The following is a 16,104-nucleotide window of genomic DNA, read 5'->3' as shown; positions in this document are numbered from 1 at the left end:
TGGGAGGCAGGTGGCTGTTTGTTGTCCTGGCTCTGCCACTGACTTGCTGTGTGATGTTGGGCAAATCTCTTTCCCTCTCTGGGCCTTAGATTTTCTGTCCGTAAAATGGTGGGATTAGACTCGAGGATCCCTAGGAAGAGAGAAAGTGACTAGACAATCCAGAGGGTCTTGAATATCAAGACTTGGCCTTAGAGTCGTGAAACGTTAATGCTAAAAGGGCCCCCAGGAATCAGCTACTAAACCATCTGACTTTAGGTCTTGAAGGATGAGTAGGAGTTTTTGAGGTAAAGCGAAAGGAGATGGAAGAGGGAAAAGAGGGCGTTCCAGGCAGCGGGTATAGCGTGAACAACAGCATTGGATGGACGCAAGAGGCAGATGTCTGGGGGACACCAAGATGTTTGGTGTCGGTGACGAATAAAGACCAACACAGGCTGGAGGAAGAGGTCAGGGATCAAACAGGAGAGGGAGATGGGGCCAGACCTTGGAGGATCAAGGGGCTTCGATTCTGTCCTTTGGGTAATGGGGAGCCATGGAAGAGAGTGGGAAGGACACGCTCAGAGGGGCCGTTTTGAAAGATCACTTGGCAGCTTTGTGGATGATGGATCTGAGAGGGGCTGGGAGAGGGCACGGGCCCGGGCGAGTGCCGAGGGCCCAGTCAGGAAGCGTGGGGTCAGCTCAGGGAGAGACGGCGACCGTCTGAGCCAGGGGAGCGGAGTGGGTATACTGAGGCCAGCGTCTGTTCCAGAGGACCTGGGAAGCGGGAGAGATGGGACTTGTTGATTGACTGGATGCGGCGACTGAGGAGGAGGGAGAGCCAAGGACTCCCAGGTTTCCAGCTGGGTGACATTCGTTGAGACAAGAAACCCAAGAGGAGGGATGGGTTTTTTTTGGGAAAGGTGGTGAATTCAGTTTTGGATTTGGTGAGTTTGAGGTGCCAATGCAACGTGGATGTAATGGCTCTTCCTTTCCTTCCTTCATTCATTCATTATGGAGCACGTACCGCTTGCCAGGCGCAGCTGGATGCCGTCTTCCTGGAGCGTCAGCCTAGAAGGGCCTTCAGAAGGTTCTTCCTTATGCTGAACCTCGAGCTGCTGCCCTCCTACCCCCTGCTCCTCTTCTGCCCTCCAGGACCTCCCAGGCGTCTACCTGCCTTTGGAGGTCAGAGGTCAGTGGCCGTGGCTCCCTGCGTCAAGTCGCCTCCTGCTCAGGGAACACGGAGCTGTGAAGAGAACATGCACTTGAGAAAACTGTAAGGAAGCGCATTTCAGCCCGAGCGCCTTTTGGTACCATCTCATCTGTGAAGTGGCTTTAACAAAACCTCTCTGACCGGCGGCCGTGTGTTGGTGGGGGGTTCCTCCTGGCTTACAGAATCCACTGAGGGCATCCCTTCCCACCTGCATGTCCAGTGACATCCGACGGGGAGCTTGAAATTGACCACGGTGGGAGGATTTACACCACTGAAATTGGCAAATGCTACAAATCAGGGCTCTTTACTCTCTTGCATATTCCTGGTTGGTGACTATTTACCAGCACCCCACTGCTCACAGGGTTATGGTTAGGACGATGGATATGGAGCCCCGGGCACACGGCACCCACATGCACACACGTGCGTGGCACAGCGTGGGATGCAGTAAGTGTGATGACCTTCTCCTTTGAAAAAACTATTGTTTCATTTGCTCAAGAACAGCAGTTCCCCTTCAGCCGGGGACCGCTCCCGCTCTTTCCTCGGACAACGTGGTTCCGGTCACAGCTCCTGTCTTCCTCCTTCCTCGGCCTCCACAGAGGCATAGAGTCAAGAGGCTGAGGATTTTGGAGGCTTGTGAATCGAGGTCTGAATCTTGGCTCTGCCTCCTGCCAGCTATGGAACAACCCTGGGCAAGTTATTTAATCGTTCCAAGCCTCGGTTAAGTCACCCATAAACTGAGGGTGGACATGCCTCCCTCATTAAGTTGTTGTGAAGATGAAATGAGGTAATGGGCGTGTGGGTGTGCAAGGGCCCGGCGGGGAGGCAGCAGTTTCAGTGAAAGCTTGACCAGTGCTGGGCTCTTTCCTGTGGAAAGTCCGCTGTGAGCTGGGGAGGCAGCCCTGACTGTGGGGGAGCAGCAGGGCGGGCAGGAACTGGGGCTGCGTCCTTGGGGAAGATGTTTTCTGGTGGAACATGTAGGCCGGGAGAGGCTGTGGGCTGGAGGACCCTCCAAATGGATTCCGAGGGCAGTGGAGGGGAACTCCCCGGGCCGCGGTTCCCGCTTCCGGGGCCTCACCTGCAGATCTGCAGATGCACTCCTGCGTCGGCGCGGCTTGTGGGTTTCTGGGGCGGCTGTGGCAGCCCGGGCTGTTCTGATTTACCACCCGGCCCCAAGCAGATTAAATCACCCAGAGTCATTTGAATTTTACCCGGCCTTGTCACACAAATCTTAGAAACTGCTGTCTGGCAAGAAACTTTCTCTGTACTTTTTGGAAGAAGTCTAAGAGCTCTAGAAATTGAGGTGAAGTGGGAAAAAGGAAGTGGTGCCAGTTGGGTTTCTGCACCTTCGGGTCAGGTCTGAGTTGAGGGAGGGAGTGTGGTGTGTGTGTATGAGTGTGTGTGCGTGGGTGTGTGTGTGTGACAGAGAGAGAGACAGAAGGGAAAGAGAGATCTTGCTTTGGAGGCCTCTGGGGCAGTGCCATCTCTGGCTGTGTGACATAGTGCAAGTCACTTAACCTCTCTGAGTTTCAGAGGATTGTTGTGAAGGTCAAAAGGGCTAGCTTGTATAAAATGGTTTGCAGGCTTTAATCAGTTCTGTGATTACTAACTGGGAAGGACGGACAAATGACTATATAAATAAATCATATATGGCTGTGCTTCCCCTGGGTGGAGCTGAGAGTAAGGGCTCTGGGAGGTAAGAGAGAGGGGCATGTTGTCAGAGGTCTGGGCCTTTAAGGAAGCCTGGGTCCCAGGAAAGCAAATTGGAAGAGGTCGTAGTGCAGTCGAGGTTGTCAGCACCCCATCCATCTCCAGCAGTGTATGCGACTGTGCAGATAAGTTCTGAGTGGTGTAGCCAATCCAGATAACCCTCCCACACTCACACACCTTGGCACATTGGCTTGTTCTAAACTAATCAGCACACACATTCCTCTGGTCACAGGGATTGCTTTAGGTTGGCCCAATCAGACGGAAGCTCAGAATTTTTGTTAGATGGCTGGAGAAACATATCCAATCTCTCTCTATCTGAATTCAAATGAACAAGCTTGTGGCCCTGATTCCTGGCAGACATCTGGTGACTGGGAACACAACCTGAGACTACTGTCAAAATATGGAAGTGGGAAGATCCTGGAAAATCTCAGGAAAATGGCATTCAGCCTTGATCGAACCATACCTGAAGCCTGTGCCATCTGGACTATTCAGTTAAGTGAGCTAATAAATCCACTATTATTAAACCAGTTTGGATTTTATTTTTGTATTCCTTTCAACTAAAAGCTGATACATGGGCTGACAGAGGGGTCTGAGTGGGGAGTGAGAACCTGCTTGGTATTAGGCAGCCAATAAGGAGGAGAACATCTAGGCTGGAATTAAAGGGTTGGTGGTGGTGTGTGATAGGCGAGGGGTGGCAGGGGCCTGCAGGAAATAAGCTGGAAGGAGGTTTGGGGTTGAATAATGGAAGGACTCAAATGCAAGTTTAAGAATTTGGACTTGATTCTGTTGGGAATGGGGGCTAACTGAAGAGCTGTAAGCAGCGGAGGGGAGTATTGGAGCCGTGTGAACACAGTGGTGTTTTGGGAAGATCAGCCTAAGTGCAGGTATAGGTTGGTTTGGAAGGGGAAGTTGGGGGCTGAGACTTAAAAAAATATTATCATTTACTGATAATGCGCATGGTGTGTGTATTATCTCACTTAATCCTTACAATGACTCTTCTTCTCCCCCCTCCCTTTTTTTTAAACTGCATTTCAGAGATCTTGCCTGGACCATGTAGTTAGTAAATGGCAATCAGGTTTTGAACACAGGTCATCTGACTTCAAACCCTGTATCCTTATTCCTCATGTTTGTGATAACACAGCTGAGAAATTAATATGGGCCAGGCTAGGATAGTGGTGACAGGGTTGGAAGGGATGGAACGAGAGAATTAGGCTGGTGAAACCCTACAGACATTCTTGTTAGAGTCAGAAACTAGACCAGGGTAGCTATTGTTATCAATATTTTAAAAAATACTTTTCCTAAAGTGCTAGACATTGCAATTAGACAGGAAGATGAAATAGAAAGTATAAATACTGGTGGAGGAGAGCAAATAATCATGGTTTGCAGATAAGATGATTATTTATCTGGAAAACCCAAAACCCATTTCCCAAAAACAATTGGAAAAAACAAAGATTTTAGTAAAACGACCAGTAACAAAACAATAAACAAAAGCAAATAGCTTTTCTATTTATAAAATGACCATCTAGAAGGGAAAATGAAAGGTCTCATTCACACTGTCAGGAAAAAAACAACAACACAAAATACCTGGAAATAAACTTCGCAAGAAACATGTAGAATTTACATGAAGAAACAGAACGATCTTCTGAGGGGTATGAAAGGATTTGAATAAATCTGACACCTAATTCTTAGGTGGAAAGATTTAATACTATAAGGATTTCAGTTCTCGTTAAACGAATGTACAAAATTAAGACAATCTGATCAAGACCCTAACAGGATGCCTTTTTTCCCTTTTGAATTAGAAAAAATAATTATAAAGCTTATCTGGAAGAATGAAAAATAGCAGTAGTCAGGAAAATTCCTAAAAAGAAAAATGATGCTTTCTCTAGCAGATATTAAAATGTTCTCTAACGGGACAAAAATGAAAATTTTTATGTAAGAATAGGAGATCATTGGGATCGAAAAGAGAGTCTAGAAATGGATGCAAGTATTTAAGGGAATTTCATATATGATAAAATGGCATTTCTATTGAGTTTGAAAAACATGGGCTATTTTATAAATGATGTTGCGATAAAGCTGGTTTTCTGCCTTACTCCACCAAGATCAAGCCACGAAGACCATAGTGACATAAATATACATGAATATTTTGGTTATCTGAAAGTGAAGAAGGCCCTTCTAAGCATGAGGTGATATCCCGGAATCATAAAAGATTGATACATTTGAATATATGAAAATTAAAAACTTAAATACCTTAAAGACCATTAAAGGAAAAGTAAAGGAAAAAGAGAAAACATATATTGTAGACAAGCGTTTAATCTGATCTCAAATGCACAAAGAACTCTTACAACTCACTAAGAATATGATAAATATCTCATTAGAGAAATGTGCAAAGGACGTGAACAAGCAATTCACAAAGAAAATAACTACAAATGACCCCAAATGTGAAAAGATAGTCATTTACTAAGAATCTAGGCCATGCCAATAAAAGTGAGTGTCGTTTGCCTTCTGTCATTTCGCCAACCATTCGCACTCAGGGTTGGCGAGGGCGCAGGCCGAAAGGAGCCGGAGTGCTGCAGATGGAAGTGCATTGTTGCAAGTTTCCGGAAGGGCAGGGTGGCAAAATCAGAACTAGCATACCCTTATTGTAGCCATCTCATTTGTGGGGTTTTATTCTAAGGAGATGATTGCAAAAACGAGCAAAGACATATGCACACGGCTATTTATCACAACACTGTTTATGGGAGTAAAATCTTGACAACAGTCTAAACAATCAATAGAGACCCAGTTGAAGTGTGACACATCCATACAATGGAATATGATGAAGTAATTAAAATAATTTTGTAGAGCTCTATATATTGACATAGAAAGATGTCTATGACATATTGTTGAGAGAGAAAAGCAGGTGTCCGCGAGAACAGGATGTATAATACAATCCTTCGTCTATAAAATTATATACATAGATCTCTATGTGTATGTATGCATAGGGATATGTCTGCAAGGCTGTTCACCAAAATGCTAGGAGTGGTTATATCTGGGCGGAAGGATTTTGGGTGATTTTTACTTTCTTTTTCATAATTTTAAGCATTGGTTTGATTTTTTTTTTTAATATTGAGCGTATATCATGTCTTTCAATCAGAACAAATAATAAAGCTATTTTCATTTCGTAAATTAGATAAATATTAAATAAGAGGAATTGGCACATGGTGATTTAATGGATGTGGATAAGGAGTCAAACGCAAGCCAAGAATTTGGTCCTGGAGCCTGGGAGGATGATGGGTGGTGGGAAACCAACAGCAGGGACTGATTCTGGAGGAAGGAGGAGGCGCTGGGCTGTCAGAGCTTTGTGATAGTGGCTGCTGGGCATAGAGGCACAGGCGACGGGGGTCTTTTCCCCAGGGGCAAAGCGGTGTTTGAGCTCTCGCAGCGAGGGGCTGCCCCGGCAGGCGCAGTAGACGGCTGAACACCGGGCCCCGGAACACGGCAGCATTTATGCGATGGAGAATGAACAGGTTGAGTGGTCAGGAAGGCGAGGGGCTCCCAGGGGCATCAAGGGCCTCAGAATTCCATGGAGGCGGGGGTGAATTTCCAGAGAAAGGTCAACCATGTCTAATGCTGCAAAGGCATTGAGACCAAGAGAGGGCATGGGACTTGACAAATAGGGGTTTGTTGGTGCCCTCAGAGCAGGCCGTTTTGGTGAGAGAGGGCCTGTACGTGGGTGAGTGGAGGAGTGGGGGAGTTTGCTGTGGGAGAAAGGAGGGTTATAGCTGGGGATGCAGATCTGAGGCAAGGAACTGAGCCTTGATTAGGGATGGCAATAACTGGCATGTGTGCCACCTCCCCCCTCCCCAGCGCTGGCAGACATCACTAACCATGCTGCCGAGCCCGGAGGAGGCCTTAGAGTCTTTCTCCCCACAGCCAGGCCAGGGAGCCACTAGCAATCTAGTGGACTTGGCCAGTCAGATGAAGCTCTTTTCCTTGCCTGGGCTTGAACACATACTTGAAGGATGATGAGAACGGGGGATGGAGGGGCAATTAAAGGCGCAGGAGAGAAGAGGCCTGGTGGAGCCGGGGCCTCCAGGGGCAGGTGTGAACCTCAGTCTGGGATGACTTCCGGGCCTGGAACCTGGGGGCTTGGAACACTCTGTCTGCGAGTCTGAGGTGACTAGATGCCAGAACAAATCCATGCTTTGGGTGATGCTGTGAAAAAGCCCAGGTGGGTGTGAATTACTAGTTGGTGCACAGATATTTGGGGCTCACCTGGGCCCACCCTCTGGCTGTCCGGGGATGGCACAGCAGGCACCCCATTGTTTGGAGCCCCTGGTATGAGGGGGTCTGTCTGTGGGTTCCAGCTGTAGGGCCTGAGAGCAGCAGAAGGACTGAGGTTCGGTGGGGGCTTGTGGGAAGGACATTTGGGGAAGACATTCTGGTTTAGCTGCCAGGCCTCCAATGGTGTTTCGATCGCATCAGTGGGAGCATGGGGAGATAAAGGAACTTCTGGACTCTCAGGGGCCAGAGCTCCTCAGGAAGCATGGAGGAACACAGACACGTGGACAGGGCTCACCTACAGAAAACGACCAGGCTGTGGAGAGCCCAGGAGTCATGTGCAGTCTAGGAGAAATGCTTGAAGGAGCTCAGGCCAAGGAATCAGGCCCCTGTTTTTCACCTGCAGAAGCAGTTTCCTAAAACGTGCTCCTTAGAAACTTAGCTTTTTGAGGTTTTTCTGCAGAAAAGGGTTCTGTGAGCAAACACGTTCATGAAATGCTGCACTCACAGCTCAGAACCACAGCTCAAACTTCGACGCAGAGTTTTTCCAAACTTCTTCGACCCCAGAAATGTTTTCAATTTAACACCCATTTACCTCCTGCAGGACTAATGGCTGACCTGGGGCAGAGGGAGCGACATGTCCTGTGTGGTCCTGGGGCCGTGTTTGAGCCAGTGCAAGGATGCCGCAAGGAGGCAGATTTTGGCTCAGTTCCAGGAAGAACTTTGCAACAATTGCAGATGTTTTAACCGTGAAAGAGGGAGTGAAGGAATTCCAGTCCCCAGAGACCTCAAGCGGAGTGTGGACTTGTCAGGGATGCTGCAGAAGGGAGCCAGGCTGCAGGTATGTGTCATCATTGATTTCTGGGGTTCCGTGAGCTCTGGGAGAGGGCTCTTTGGTACCCAGAGGTGGTCCTGCTCCCTTGGAGCCTGTCGCCTGGCTTGTACTGCTGCGTACTCGGCCCGAGAATACTTGGGATGCTTGAAATGAACAGTCTGTGAAGGTAAGATGCAAACACATAAATATCCTCATTAAGTCCCAAATACACATCCCAAACTTTACGTAACAGGAACAGCAGCTGGAGACGCCCACAGCCCTAATTGCTTTTCTGTACGAAGAGAACGTCGTCCTCCCTCCAGCTCTGCGTCTTCCATTCATGGAGGTAATTACTGCAGGGAGCCAGCTGTGGCGGAGTGGCGGGCAGACAGGCGGGTTCGTAACACCACCCAGTGGGTGCCGCCACGAGGATGGGATGCCGCGGTTAGGCTCTCCACTCTCTCCGTGGGGAGCGGGGCCCGAGGATGGTAGGCCAGCCGCTCAGCGCCCATCCCAACGGGCCCCGACTGAGCTGCCGAGACAGGATGCGTCCCCTCCCGGGGACTTGACAAGCATGATTCGGGGCAGCAGGAAGGACCCAGGGCCAGGTACAGGCACAGGGATGGGGAGGGATGGGAGACAATGACTCCGTTCCACAAATTGCTCAAGATGCCTTCTCTGAATCTCCTGCGGGGCTGGGACTCTGAGACCACTCATCAACCACAGCCCCTGCCCTCCCAGCTCAGCCTGGGGAGGAAGCAGCCATGGCAGGAAACAGGCTGGCATCGAGGCACGCTTTCAGGCCTTGGTGGGTACTGGGGATGGAGAGACGGACTCTGTCTTGGGGAAAAGGCTCAGAGAAGACTTCCTGGAATAAGAGAGAGTGGGACTGGGTCTTGGAAGTGAGTGTGACCCAGAGAGGGAAGAGTCACCATAGTTGGGTGTTCCCTCCTGCAAAATGGGGCCAAGGTTACTATGGACTTCGGCGCCGAAGTGACAGCTAGTTTGTCCCTCTGCCTCTTGGTCTCTAGCGACACCCAGGACTCATGAGGACCCTCTTGAGATTTCTTTAAGGGAGTCCCAAGCATGGAGCTCTCAGCCGGGAGCCCGCCCTTGGCACCTGGGCCCTTGGTGGTCAGCCAGAGTGGGTGCCCTCCATCAGCGGGGTTTGAGCCTCTCTTTGGAGGGGCTCTGGGCAGGGCTGTGACCCAGGTGCTCTGCCCACCAGGCTTCCCGTGGGTGGCAAGTGAAACTTTTCTTCTTGGTTCTCTCCCTGCAGCCAGCTCCATTCCCTCAGCCCCAAGTGGCGGCTCCTTGGGCCGGAAACAATGTGCTTTCTCCACGCCTGGGAGTGGAAGTCAGCAGTTTGGCACCGTCTGGCTGGCAGCCTCCACCGGCTTCCTTTGGCACTTTATTGGCAAAGGCGGTGACATTTCTTTCAGTTGGGTGGGTGGAGCTGTTATGCAAACTCCCGCTCTCCTCATTCGCCAGATGAATATTCATGACTCAGGCAATCTGTACCAGCCAGACTTTCCTGAGGGCGGCAGCTCTTCTTCTCTTCCTCTCTCTCTTTTTCTTTCTCCTTCTCTCCTTCCCAGTTCTTTGGAAAGCTGGAGTGCGGCTATATTTAATTTACAAATACGGAGCTATTGAGCTTGCCTTTTGAGGTGCAGGCATTGGGGAGGACGTGCTGGGAATGAGAACAGCACTTGAGGCATTTGTCCCTCACCCCAGGGTCCAGCACCCAGGCCCCAGATCCTGGGAAGTCCCATGAGTCTGGGGCTCCCTTTGAGCCTGGCATCTTGGTGCCTGCGTGCCTAAAGGTGCAGCAGCTGGCGCCACCCCGTTCCACACTGGCGCCATGGGAATTCTGGAGGCGCTGATGTGTTCCTGCCTAATGCGCGGGCCAGGCCCTACCAATGTGTCATTGCTCCCTTGTCCCCCGTGTCCCCTGTCCACCATGCTTTGCTGTTTGTCAAGGCCCACCCAGACCCTGCTCCAAGCCCTACGCCAAAGCCCAGAGGGTACTGGGGCATTGCTTCTCATTGCTTTCCTAGAGAAGGGACCACTCCCTACTTGGGGTCCAATTCCCTGGAGCTACACTTGTTCCTTTTCTAAGAAGGGTGGCTCCCCAGCTTCCTTTGTCTCTTCCCAAAGAGGCACGAGAGACTCTGGCAGAGGGGTCAGAATTTCCAGAACTTGCCAGGGAATTTGGCCTTAGCAAGGATGTGCTCGTGTATGTCTTGAGTGTGCGTGTATGTAAATATTTACGCACAGCTTAAATGAGTCTGTATGCCTACATCTGTGTTCGAGTGTCTGAGTGTGCGTCTGTATGTGTAAGGGCGTGAATGTGTATGTGGCGGGAAGTCTGGGCATGTCTGCATGTGCGAATGTGCCTCTCCAGTTAGAGCTGCCTGTTGGAGTGTCTTTGTGGGTCTGGGGGTGTTGTGTGTCAGGGTGCTGCCGGGGGGCTGAGGCTTGTGTGTGTGTGTGTATGCGTAGGTGAATTGTAGATGTGTGAGTGTGTAGGTGTGCCTCTGAGAGTCGAGGAGAGAGAGAGAGTGTGTGTGTGTGTTGGGGGTCGATTCCCCCTGACCCCGGTTCCCTCCCAAACCTTTGCCTCTCCAGCGAGGTGGAGGGGGACGTCCCTCCCTTTGTGAGTGTTACAGCTTCTCTCCAAGGACGGGAACAGAAGGCTTCCCAGCACAGAGCGTCCTGAAATTACTTTATATTCCCCCCCTCCCTTGTTTCATCTAATCAAAATAGCAGCCTTAGGCTCACCCATTCTCCCTGCCCACCACTCAGCCCTGGGGGAGGGAGCGAGGTGGGCCGTCTTGTCTGACCCCTGCTGAGAGCACCTTGCAGCCCTGAGCCAAGGAACTGTCTTCCAAATCTCCTCCTTGCGTGGCCCATGCTTCAGGAGCCAGCTGCCTTCCTGCCTGCCAGCAACTGCCAAGCTCTTCCAGAACCCACATCCAGGCCCGGCCTCATTTACAAATATGCAAATTTGCATCTTTTCTGGTATGCAAATGGAGACATGACAAATAGCTAATTAGGGTCAAAAGAAGCACTCTGAACCAATTAGTCGTGGGGTCGATTCCTTTCTGCTGGGAGGACACTGGGTCCGCCTGCTGCCCTCCCAGCCCTCGCTCCCCCGTACCCACACACTCTGGCCTGGCCGGTCTGGGGCCGTGCATGCTCAAAGAGCACTGAAACAAGAATCAATGCTTGACTCCTGGTCCCACCTCTGACTCTTAGTGGTGTGATCCTGGACTCACTTGTCTGAGCCTCAGTCTCTTCCTCTGTGAAATGGAGCAATGACATTGGCTGTCCTGTCCCTAATCTTCCACCCCAGTGTGGTGAAACTTGAGAGGACTTGAATGTCAACAGCCTTTGGAAACTGTACTAAAATTCATCTGATAGGCACATCACTTGTGCTCTTCCAAAGCACTTTCTGCCCTTGGTTTTATTTAATTGTGACGTCCACCTTATGAGTTAGATGACTTAAATGTGGTGACAGGATGGCAGTAAGTTTCATCCTGGGTGCCAACTCTGGCCAATTATGAATGTCTGTCTGGAGTGGTGTGTTGAGAAGGATTCCGAGGCCAAGTCTGAGTTCACCAAAAAAAGAGACTGTGATCAGTTAGTGATGTCTGCTATGGGCAAGTCACTGGACTCTGGCAGCTCATGCTCTGCATATTTATTGGCCACGAAAGATGTGGAATTTGGAGGCGGAATCTGGGTTCCAGTCCTGTCTGCTCCCTTGGGTAACCTTCCTGAGCTCAGCTTTCTAGTATAAAACGTGGAAAATAACACCCCGTCTTAGGGTTCTCATAAAGATGACACAACAGAAGGTTAGGCAAGATCTCTTTGTCATCTGGGAGGTGATGTGTCCATTTAATTGACATGTCAACTAGACAGGCATATTGTCCCATTTCAGAGGTGGGGAGCCTGAGGCCTGCAGAGGGTGGATGACTTGGAGAAGAGGAAGCCGGCAGCCTTGTCTGGCAGGCCTGCACAGCAGCTGGGGCTGCTCCCCTCTCTGCTACTACAGGATCCTGGCTCCCTCCCGCCACCCCCGCACCGATGCCCCAAGCGTGCTGCAACAAGCCCTGCTGGCCTGGTTCCACTTCTGGGTGTGAAATCTGGCTGAATCGGCACCTGGGAGAATGGGGCCATTGCCATCCTGGAGCCTGGGCCAGGGCCAATGGGCAGATGAAGGGAGGTGGGAGGGCCTGAGCGCCAGGGAGCTAGTCAAAGCCGGGCAGCTGGCGGGAGAGGGGCAGGAGAGCACCTGGCTTGAGGACAGCCAGCTCAGGGATGATGCTGAGACCTGGGGCTTGAGCTCAGAGCAGAGCCCAGAGGTGTGTGTGTCTGCCTGGCTGCTGGCAATACCTGAGCATGTCAGCCTGTGTCTCTGAGTGTACCTTTGTGCATGTGCATGTGTCTGAGGATACATCTGGGAGCTTGTGTCCTTATAAATGTGTGCGTATATGCATCACCTGTCAGTGCAAGAATTAAGTACATCTATGTAGTTGTGCTCATGTACGTGTCAAGGTGTGCCTGTGCGTCAGTGCGTACCTGTGTATGCATGCCTCCACATCTGTGTGTAAGTGAACTTCTGGCATGTATGCGTCTGTCGGTCTCTGTGTGTGTGTACATTTCTGCCTGTGTCTGTGGATGTCCATGTGTATGTATCTTTCAATATCTGTGCAGGTGTATCCCTATTGGCACATCTGACCACCTCTGTCGGTATCTGGGGACGTGGGTCCACGCCTTTCTGTTGGCATCCATGCAAGCATCACTGGACAGCATTTGTGTCCTTTCCAACGCCTCTCTGCCTCTCTGGGTGTTGTACACATCTGTAACTCTGCCCACGGACATGCGTCAGTGAGCATTTCCATGGCTGCGCCCGTGTGTTGGTGCTTTTCTGGGTGTGCACATCTCCATGTGAGGGTGTTAGTATCTGTTTCAGCATGCAGGCACAGCTGCATCAAGGTGAGCAGGATGGAACCTTCCATGTCACTGCAGCAGCTCTGGGTCACCATTTCAGTCTTTGCCCAGTGGCTGGAGCCTCCTGGACGTTCATGAGCCTTTGCTGTGTTTGAAGGGAAGCTTTGCTGCCCCGGCCAGAGCAGGGCTTGGGGCTTCTGCAGAAGGACCTGCCTGCTCTGACTTATTTATTTCTCCCTCTCTTTCCTTGTCTTATCTCCATTCCTTTTGCTATTCTTCTTTCCACTCCCCCTCCTTTCTCCTTTTTTTGGTCTCCATCCTTCTGTCCTTCCCGCCTTTCCTTCTAACAACTCACTTGAAGAGACCTGGCCTTGGGCTGCTCTGGAGGTGACAGATGAGCCTTAGAAGCCCCACTTCAACCTCTAGGGAGGGCTCCCCACTCCCATCCCCCATGTGGACTCAGCCCCAGAGCCACGCAGTCTCCTGGGGCTCTTTAAATTAAAGCCATTGCACCCCACTGCATTTTAATAATCGCCCCCGGCAGTAGCTCAGAGTGAGACCCCACGACTTTTTCTCCTTCCCTCTTGCGGCTTCCTACAGTGCCGGTGAAGGGTGGCCCCACGGCCGGCTGGAAGACCCGCTAGCTCGGACTTCGGAGCCCCCCTGCCCCAGCTCAACTGCTTGTCTGCGGACGGTCCCTTCTGCCATTGCTGGACCTTTCCTGGGATTTGATGTGACGCTGCTCTTCCTCCCGTCTGGGTTCTGATTCCAGCCTTCCCCGGCTGGCCCACCCTGCTCAGTCCCAGGCTCATCCCCAGGCAGCCTCCCCCTGGATGTGGTCCCTCTCCGGTGCTGGCTGCAAATGTCTCTCCGGTTCATCCTGCAGGGCCTGGGGCAGCGTTACTCCTGTCTGCCCAGGTTCCCTGCCCGCAGTGGTGCTTGGAACATGAGCGCTGATGCCTGACTCTGGGGAGAAATGAGGTGCCCCCGTTCAGATCTCGCCATTATCAAATGCCTTCCCTCTCCTTGCAGGCTTTTCCCTTCACTGATGATATTGGATGGAATTTAAAATAAAACAATTGATTCAAAGTTGGAAACTGAGAGGAAGATGGGCATGGATGTTAGCTCAGGGCCAGTCTTCCTCAGCAAAAAGAGGAGGATTGGCAGCCATTAGCTCAGGGCTAATCTTCCTCAAAAAAAAAAAGTTGGAAACCGTATACACGAAAATAAAGACACCTGTAACACCAATAAGTATCATTTGAGCTTTGATGTAAAAAGAAAGCATGTTAGGATGACAGTTTGTGGACAATTCCAAATTAGCATGAAGTTCTCAGCTGGTAAGTGTCTTGCCTTTGTTCCCCTCTCTTGGGGTCCGTGGCTAGGCGTTCTCCTTCTTGGGATCCTGACCAGGCAGGCACTGAAGTGGACTGTGAAGAACCTGGACTTTGGGTTGGGATAAGCCTTGGTCGAATCTCTCACTTCCTGGCTGTGTGACCTTTCTGAGCCTTGGTTTCTTTATCTGTACAATGGGGATAAAGCATCTACCCCACAGGGTGGTTGTGAGGCTGAGAGAAGATGGTGCGCAGGGCGAGGGGCAATGCCTGGTGTGCGTCATTCCTCCTAACGGAACACACCCCGAATCCAGCCACTTCCCTCCACTTCCACTGCCATGGCAGCGGGCGGAGCGCCATCATCTTCCCACCACTCCCCGATGATCTTTTCTCTACACTGTAGCCATAGTGATCCTGTTCACATTCAAGTCACGTCATATCACTTGTCTGCTCAAAACCTCCCGTGGTTCCCATCTCACGTGGAGTAAAGCGGAGGTCCTCTCAGCAGTCTGAAGGCCCTGTGTGATCCACCTCCCCACCTGTCACTGTCTCTGTTGTTCTCCCCCATCTCACTTCCCTCCAACCACACCGCCGTCCTGGCTGATCCCAAAATGTGTCGGCCACATTCCTGCCTCAGGACCTTTGCATGTGATGTGCCCTTTGCTGGAATGTTCTTCCTCCAGATATCCTCATGGCTCCCTTTGCCACCCCCTTCAGGTCTTTATTCAAATGCCACCTTCTTCATGAGGAACACGCTCCCTTTTCTGATCTATTTTATCTATAGCACTTCTCATCCTCTGGTATACCATACCATGATTTTTACTTATTTACTTTCTGCTGCTGGTGTCTTCCCGGGAGAATGTAAGCTCCTTGGGAGCAGGGATTTTTGTCTTTGTTTCCACCGTCTGAAACAGTGCCTGGCAGATCGTGGGCGCTCAGTCAATCTTTGTGGAATGAAGAACTGCTCATCATTTTGGAGAGTACCAAAGCAGAGGAGTGGCTGTCCACCCACTGGGGCGAGCCGAGGTTATTGTTCTCCTGCAGCTCTGGAGGGGCCTTACTTCGCCATTACCTTTCTATTGAGGCAGTGGGGCTGCAGGCGCATCTAAGGCTGAGGTGGTCCTTCTTGGGGGCTCGCGCTCAGCGAGCCTCTCCACGGGAGTGAGGGCATTCAGGTTAAGGTAGGTAGTCCAGTTAGGTGCTGGAAGGGCCTGAGCCCAGAGATTAGACCCAGGGGGCAGCCTGGGCCGAGGGGTCGTGCAGGAAGCCCTTGCTCTGCTGGGGAAGGGTGGACAGGCAGGCGTGCTAAAGGGTGTCTACCTTACACGCTGAGAACTTCCAGAAGCCATGATTGGGTCCAATCCATCTTTGCCTGCCCCCTAGACCCATGCTTGACCCTCAGCAGGGCCATCACTGTCTGCTGGGTGGCCTGCTCAGCTCAGATCCAGGAGGCTAGGGGTCGGGCAGAAGAGTCACCTCAGGGCACAGAGGAAACACGAGGGGGATGGTCAGACCTGGGAGCGGGTCTTGGTCTTACCCACCTTTACTTTTAAAGTCCTTTCTTCAAAGATGGGGAGGAGGGGTTCTCCAGAGCTGGGACACACGCCCAGGCCAGGATGATTTTCCCAAACCCGACACATTGATGGCTAAAAGGGGCTTTGTCTGGATTCCAGAGCAGACTGCTTAACTATTTTTTTTAATGCCATGGACTTCTTTAGCAGTCTGCTGTAGCCTACGGACCCTTCTCAAACAGTGTTTTTCAAGGCATAAAATCAGATACAGAGGATTACAGGGGACATATTCTATTCAACTGCAGTTCTGACCATGGACCCCAGGTTAAAATGGCCAGTTAC

The 16,104-nt window shown here is 51.0% G+C and overlaps 1 long non-coding RNA gene across 1 annotated transcript in view; it reads left to right on the top strand.

Moving 5' to 3' along the window:
- LOC106830591 (uncharacterized) overlaps window positions 1-16,104 on the top strand; it is a 177,217-nt gene that overhangs the window by 51,303 nt on the left and 109,810 nt on the right. The window contains exon 2 of the long non-coding RNA XR_006527803.2: window positions 7,758-7,994. This is a non-coding gene — a long non-coding RNA (uncharacterized lncRNA). The remainder of the gene's footprint in view (window positions 1-7,757; window positions 7,995-16,104) is intronic.

The sequence above is a fragment of the Equus asinus genome, chromosome 5, assembly GCF_041296235.1.
Source record: "Equus asinus isolate D_3611 breed Donkey chromosome 5, EquAss-T2T_v2, whole genome shotgun sequence".
NCBI lineage: Eukaryota > Metazoa > Chordata > Mammalia > Perissodactyla > Equidae > Equus > Equus asinus.
Note: the sequence above shows the minus strand (reverse complement) of the source record. Positions and strands in the feature narration are given on the sequence as shown.